At 38.1% G+C, this 7,789-nt stretch overlaps 1 long non-coding RNA gene across 1 annotated transcript; it reads right to left on the reverse strand.

Moving 5' to 3' along the window:
* Nucleotides 1–379: 379 nt before the first annotated feature.
* On the reverse strand, nucleotides 380–1,869 carry LOC132103732 (uncharacterized). The gene is made up of 3 exons (XR_009423451.1): nucleotides 1,810–1,869; nucleotides 1,615–1,657; nucleotides 380–1,122 (listed from the first exon to the last, which is right to left on the reverse strand). It is a non-coding gene; the product is annotated as an uncharacterized LOC132103732 (long non-coding RNA).
* Nucleotides 1,870–7,789: the final 5,920 nt, after the last annotated feature.

Raw genomic sequence — 7,789 nt, forward strand, 5'->3', positions numbered from 1 at the left:
TGTTTTTGAATTGTGTTATAATTTTTTAAGATTTTGCTATTTCCGTGATATTTCACAGTTTTATTATTCTCCATTTAAACCAGTCCCTGTCATCCCATTTTTTTCCCATAATTCATCATAAACATTTTCTAATTCCTTATAATGAATGATTTGGATCTTTTCAATTGATTTTTAATTTCTGTTCTTTATTGGTCTTGAGGTCAGTTTTTCATGTCAATACCACAACCATAAGAACTATAATTATGAATGAACAGTATGAAAAGTATATCTTATTTCAATTACTCAATTAAATTTCCCTGTGTGGGAAAGAAATAAAATAGCAAAAAAACAAAAGGAAGGATGGATTTGATATTAATCAGTTTTTGGATTTAGGGTTCATGAAGGAGGTGAAGGAGAAAATGTAAGTTTATATTGCAACTCTTATAAGGCAACATGTCAAGACAGTATGAACTTTCATTCCATAAATGACTTGGAATACACAACAGATATCAATCCTCATAAGTGCATAAAATGTGGTTGAAGGTTGAAAATGTTTGCTGTTGTTGCAATTTTGTACAAAATAACAACTTTTCAAAGCAAACTTCCTGATTAAACATTAGAGCACCCTAGTGTGATAATCTGTGCAATTGTACCCCCTGTATTTTAATAGGGTCAAAATTATTCTAAAGTAATGCTTTTTTCACTCAAAAACTAAGGTGTGTAAACTCCTAAAAGATTATTGAGGCCTATACAACCAATATGACCAACAAATAAACACAAAACCAGTCCTAATTCAAAGAAAACACATTGACAAAAAGATTGAAACTAATAGTTGTTGATATTATAGCATAACAAGTGATTTACAAGCATTTTTTAATAGGCCAGTCATTTTTGACTGGGAACCTTAGGTGTATCTGAACACAACACAAGGTTTAAAAACATATTTTCTGTATTTTTCAGTATCCTTTAATTGGTTGAATAAAACCTGAATTCTTCAGTTTCAACAGGTCTGCCATTCTTCATTACTACACGTTGATATGTTTGTATGCCTCGCTCCAAATCGTTGTGATGTCGAGTCATTGCCCCGTTACTTGGTAATTCTATGAACCTCTGGACGGTGCTGTTGCTTTGAAAGAAACTCAGCTAAGAAAAAATATGAGTAAACACAAGAAGCAATTTTATGCCCACAGTCATCCAGAAATATTTTAACTAAAAGTAAACCATAAAACCTATTTGTTACTTGAAATAAAATAAACTTTAATTGAATTAAAATAAAATAAGATAAAATATAAAATAACCTATTTTAATTTAGCTTGCAACATTTCTGTTTAAATTAGTTTATCTTGATGTACTAAAATAACAAAACAACAAAAGTTATACAATTTAAAAAAATGAAATGTAAACAGAAAATATAAAAATAAACTCTTACATTAACTATTAAAACTGTAATCCTATCTCAATGATACTAAAAATAACATTATAATAATCTACATTTTGCAGCTTACTAGCTTACTAGCTATTGGGTTTCATAAACACTGTGTCCTAGAAACACTTTAAAGATAACTCTCTCTTTGCAGTTAATCTGGACTACATTACTTTTAATGAAATATTTTGGAATCTTTTTGACACTCTTACCGGAGACAATTGTGCATTCTCAGGGATACACTTGCATCTAAACCTAAGTTTAAAAATGAGTAATGTAAGATATCATACAATGATGGAGCTTGGAGTATGTTTAGACATATTCACATTTTCACAGTTTAAAAAATAAATAAAAATAATAATTCTATAAGCTTAAAAAATAATAACTCATCTGCAATAAATACATACTCATGTGGTCCAAAGTTTGTCCACTGCCAACATTTCGTACATTTTCTCGGTATTGTTGCCTAGAGTTTTGGTAAGAATAGATCAAAGCTCACATGAGAAATCAAAAGGCTGTTTATCACAGCTCATTAGTATTTCTGTGACTTTATTTTAGATATCCAAAACATCATACTAGCAAAAAATTAATTTATATCTACAACCCTGTCCATTAAAATAATTAGGTTGCATTTATTTTAAGCATTATGAATGAAAAAAAAAACTTACATAAATTGTCATATAAATGTAATTTGTTATTTACTTACCATTTTCCTTGCTAATGTTTTCTTCAAAGTTTTAAAAGTAAACTGACTTGATTTGTGTGAAACAACGATTTATGTATGCCTCTAATAACAATATCTCCACCCATCTGAGTGTCAGCGGAAAGATTCAGAAGAAACAGATAAAGTAAAAGAATGAGAGACTTATGCCAGAAACTTGATACGGCAACACAGTCTCCACAACACTGTTTTATAAATGTATTTTATTTCAATTAAATAACTTTTGACTATGGCGAAATTTTGCAAGTTTTATTTAAGTGTATTGAAATGAGTAACATACAATATGCTCATGCTCCTCATGCAAAATCTTATCTATCATTCATCTTAACTTTTAAATAAGTATATAATCATATTTTGCAAGAAATGACAGTTGAATTTCAATAATAAATGAATAAATAAATAAATAAATAAATAAATAAATAAATAAATCTGTTCACCAATCATGAGCTGAGTACCATTAAAATACCAAATATAAAGTTTGAAAAATTTATTGGAAGAATCTTTTAGTGACTGTGTACCAAAATCAATAGAATATACTGTACCAACACAATTTCCCTGCAGGTAATAAATATTTTATATTTTGGCAATTTTCATTTGAATTCATAAAATCCCATTATAATGTTTTCATATGATCCTACGCCACATTGATAGTTATGTTTAGTTTTTTTTTTTTTTTACAAAAGTCATCATACAAACTAATTTACTGTAAATGCTTGTGTTTTTGCTTTTGCAGGAAGTGAACCTTAAAGCTAAATGTTGCTTTGTTTACCCACTGCTTTCACATCAAACAGGCATTGTAGTAAAACAGGTTTTTGTTATTGTCTTTCTGGATAAACTGGTATTTCTGGGGAACTATCCACTTGAGTCTTAAGATGTCCCATGGAGGAGCTCTGGAAGGATAACACAAGGAGTAATGTGATGGAGGAGAGAGGACCAGGGACCCGTTTCAGAAAGGATGTAAAAGGGTTGGCACATCTAAGAATGAAAATTCGTCCATCTTCTACTCAGCCTCGAAGCAGGTCTATTTGACTTTCCTCTTCTAGAATATTCCAATCAAAGTTATGTTAAAATTTGTCCTTGTTCTTCCAAGCCTTTCAACGGGGGTAAGCAGGTGTTTGTTGTTAACAATTCAGAAGACATTAAATTAAGTGTGCGCAACTGTAATAAAACATCCCTCACACATTTTGGATGCCTCACATGAATTTTTGTTGGATAAATATCCAGATTTAAAAACGTAATAAACTTTTTTTCTGACAGTGGCTGCCAAATTTCAAATGGAAAAGCAAAGTCTATTTGCAATCAAGTGGCAACTTCCCACTCTCTCTCGTGAGGCCAACACGGAAATGACTTAAACTGTAATTCATCGATTGGCCGTTAGAGGCTGGCTGCAAAAGGAAGTCAATCCCATAGACAACCCATGGTAAAATGGCCACCTTACAGCAGAAAAAAAACATGTTTACAGCCTGGTTCAAAAAATTATTTTGGTCAATATAGCAAATTTTGGCCTTCATGACAACTGTGAGGAGTGTGAATTGTTTTTATAACTCATCCGTTTAAAATATATTAAGCCTTAAGGTTCTGCATAATTAAGGGCGTGGTCACTTGAGTGACAGGTGGATTGCTGCTGCTGACACTGCTTTCTCGACAACGACTGGACACTATGAATATCTCATATGCCACTCGGATTGGTCAACAGTCCATCAGTCTTTAAAGCCTTCATCAATGATGTCTTCCGGGACATGCTGAATCAATGGGTAATTGTCTATATTGATGATATCCTGATCTTTTCTGATACTTAGGACTCAGAGGGAGTAGTGATGGATGACAGGAAAGTGTAGTCTGTCCTGAACTGGCCACAACTGAGCACTCTTAAGGAATTACAGTGCTTCTTGAGCCTTGCAAACTTTTATAGACATTTCATGTAGGAGATAGGGAACTTCTAACCATGATATCTGCCTTTGAAGAATGGCATCACTGGTTGGAGTGGGCCAAACTCCCCTTTGTCGTTTTCACTGACCACTGCAACCTTGAGAATCTCAAGTCAGCCAAACTGCTCAATCCATGACAAGCTAGATGGTTTTTATTTTTCACTCGCTTCATTTTCAAAGAAACCTATCATCCTGGCTCAAAGAACTCCAATGCAGATTCACTCTCAAGGCAATTTGAAGCATCCCAGATTCCTTCAACCACTGAGCCCATAATCACCTCTAATCTCATTCTAGTCCAAGTTCAATGGGACATCATGACAGAGATTGCAGAAACTCAGATTAGTGAACCACCTCCTCCAGAATGCCCTCCTGACCACACCTATGTCCCTCCAAACCTACGTCTCTGTGTCATGCAGTGGGTCCATAACTCTCCTAGCTCTGGAGACCCTGGAATCAACGCCACCATTCAACTTCTCTCCAACCATTTGGCCCACTCTCCAACCAGACACTGATAATTTGTTTAATCAGTGCTCCACTTGTAACGTCTCAAAGTCTTTCCACCAGCACCCAGCAGGTCTTCTTCAACCGCTCCCTGTTCCCCAACGTCTATGGTCTCATATTGCCATAGACTTTGTCACTGATCTTCCCAATTCCAGGAACTATACCACAATCCTCACTGTTATTGAGGATTGAGGATCGTTTTTCCAAGGTATGCCGTTAAACAAGCTCCCCACAGCCTTTGAGACTGCCAAAGTTCTCCTGGAACAGGTCTTCCATTTCTATGGACTCCCTGAGGTCATTGACCGTGGCCCCAAGTTCACTTCTCGAGTTTGGTCCGTCTTCTGCCAACACCTAAACATTAAAGTCAGTCTCACCTCTGGAAACCACCCCCAGTTGAATGGCCAGGTATAAAGATTAAAGCAAGAGCTCCCCCGCTTCCTACGTTCATACTGCCATCAAAATCAAAATGACTGGAGTCGCTATCTCCTGTGGGCGGAGTATGCCCAGAATTCTCTACGCAAGACATCCACCAGCCTCACGCCTTTCCAATACATCCACGGATTTCAACCACCCCTATTTCCATGGTCCAGGGAACCTCCAGAACTCCCTGCCATTAATGACTGGCTGCAACGAAGCGAGGAGACCTCGAATTCTGCTCATGTACACCTTATACATGCTATCCGCAGTGTCAAACATCCAGACGACTGCCACCAACAACCAGGCCCCGCCTACAGCCTTGGACAATGGGTTTGGCTCTCTCTAAGACTTTCCACTTCCAGCTTCACTACCATTCAGACGTTCTAGCTTACTGCTCTGCCCTTTGCTTCTTATTTCTGTACTTTTCTCTGATTTTTCTAAGATTTTTAATTCAGCAGGACAGCACAGTGCTCAAACAAACACTAATCGATGGCACAAACAGGGAGCGAGACCCAAAGGAACACAAGACATCGGATTGTTAAGGGTTTCTCGTATTGCTGCCGTAGCTTCCTCTACCCCAGATTCGACTATGACAAGGCTTGTGAAAACTGGTTTTCTACCACCCCCTATACAACTTGAGAACAGATTTGAAGCATTAATGAATATGGGTGAGGAATCCCCAAATGTGATTAAAGATGGATCGGATCAGCCAGCAGCTAACACCGCTACTAACAGGCGCTAAAGGACGAGCAGACAGCAGCATTCAGCTCAGCGCAGCCAAGCACAGGACTCTGATAGTGGGTGACTCTATTATCAGAAACATTAGTAGCAGGACTACAACAACATGCTGCCTTCCTCAAGCAACGGTCTCTGATGTGAACAAGGAAATTCTGATAAAGCACAAGACTGCAAATCAAATAATCATCCATGTGGGGAAGAATGATATTCGGAAAGAGCAGTCAGAACTCCTTAAGAAGGACTTCAGTGAACTCTTTGAAACACTTCGAAGACTCAAAGTTCATCAGTGGACCGGTTGCTTGGGCTGAACACATGGCTACAAAGATCTCATAATATAAAAGGAGTGAATTTCACCGACAACTTCATTTTTTTCTGGGGCCATAGACAACTGTTTAAACCAGATGACCTCCACCCAAACAAACTTGGTGCTAGAGTGCTTAAGGATAATATCTACTTTTCCCTCTGACATCCTTCAGCAGAGTGTGTCAATCCATTCAGCACACACACACGATCATGTGGGTTCATCATGTGGTTGACATTTCCCACAAGGACACTGATAACACCATGCAGTCACAACAAGCACTGCTCATGGACACCATCCCGGCTGAGCCCTGCCCACAGAGCTCAAAATCAACACTCAGCACCCAAGGATGTATTTCTGGAAAACTCTCTCCAGCATCTCTACTTCTGTGCTTCTGACAGAAAATGGAGGAATTGGTGTATGCTGGGACTAAAGTCTCACACTCATTTAATACAAGCCCGCAGATATCTACAAAAAAATGGCGGGCCCCCCAACCACCAAAGCCTGTGGGACCTGCTCCTGTGAGAGCTCTCCGACCCCTGCCACAATGCCAGGGCCCAAACCCTCTATCTGCTGAAGGTGAACCAAAAACAACCGCCCAGTGATATTGTAAGGATCCTGCCCGGTTAAGCACCCACACCTGTTCCAGATTAACGATCTCATCAAGACACCGTATAAAAGCACTCTCAGTACCTCAGTCCCGGGTCAAGCCTCCAACAGGGATCGACCACGTGAAGTTGTCTCCGACTCACCTCGTCTTCGTATACTCACATTTGAGAAAGTAACCTGTGTGTATTTGTTCTACTGTCTCCAGAACACTCCAGGCATATTCCATGATCTTAACTCTCCTACGTGCCTTGATATCTCCTGAGTGCCTAAGTGATCCTTCAACTATTGAACTCCCACTGCAAGAAAAGAGACAAGGATTGGAATCTCGTATTGTGTGGCTTTGACGTCTAGATATATAAGCATACTCACCTGGCTTTCACAGAAGCATACTTACCTGACTTTCACGGACACGAACTCCAGAAAACCCCGCACCAAGTTTGCACTTCCTTCCCTCTCACTATTCCTTTAAGACTGTTGTATCTTATATTTTATATTTGATCTAGATTTTTAGGCTCTACTGTTAGTGTTATCTTTATGCATCGAGGGTCTGAGAGTAACGCAATTTCGATTCTCTGTATGTATGTACTGTACATGTGGAAGAATTGACAATAAAGCAGACTTGACTTGACTTCAATTGACTTGACTATTTAAGCAGTCACCAAACTCTCAGTCATTGCGAAGTCTTGTTTAGCCTTGGTTAACATTTCTAAGCATTCTACCCTGTTGACTACCACTTGTGTATTATCCTGGACTGTTCTACTGATACTGATTCTCTGCTGCCTGCTCTTGTGATTAGTTTGTTGGATTGTTTATTCTGTGCCCTGTCTGCTCCCAGCCCTGACCCATGTTCTGCCTTCATTTACTCTACTGGATTATCTCGTTGGAGCAAGAAGCTGACGTCTGATTTCTCCAAGTGGTCATATTTACCATGTTTACTTTGGTAACGTTAATGTTTAGCGTGCATAGTCTTTTACATCGCTTATAAATATTTCTGCTTTGTTTAGTGATTATAATCACATCAGATCAAGTTATTTCAATCACTTGCTGATGACTGAAAGTGAGTTTTGAGCTCAACTTATTTTAAAAAGTCTTTAATGCTGGTGTTAAAGCTGTTAGCTTTCTGAAATGAACCGTGGCCAAAAAACCCTGGCCATTGGCCCAGAGGAAGCCCC

Source organism: Carassius carassius, chromosome 24 (genome assembly GCF_963082965.1).
Source record: "Carassius carassius chromosome 24, fCarCar2.1, whole genome shotgun sequence".
In the NCBI taxonomy this organism is placed as follows: domain Eukaryota; kingdom Metazoa; phylum Chordata; class Actinopteri; order Cypriniformes; family Cyprinidae; genus Carassius; species Carassius carassius.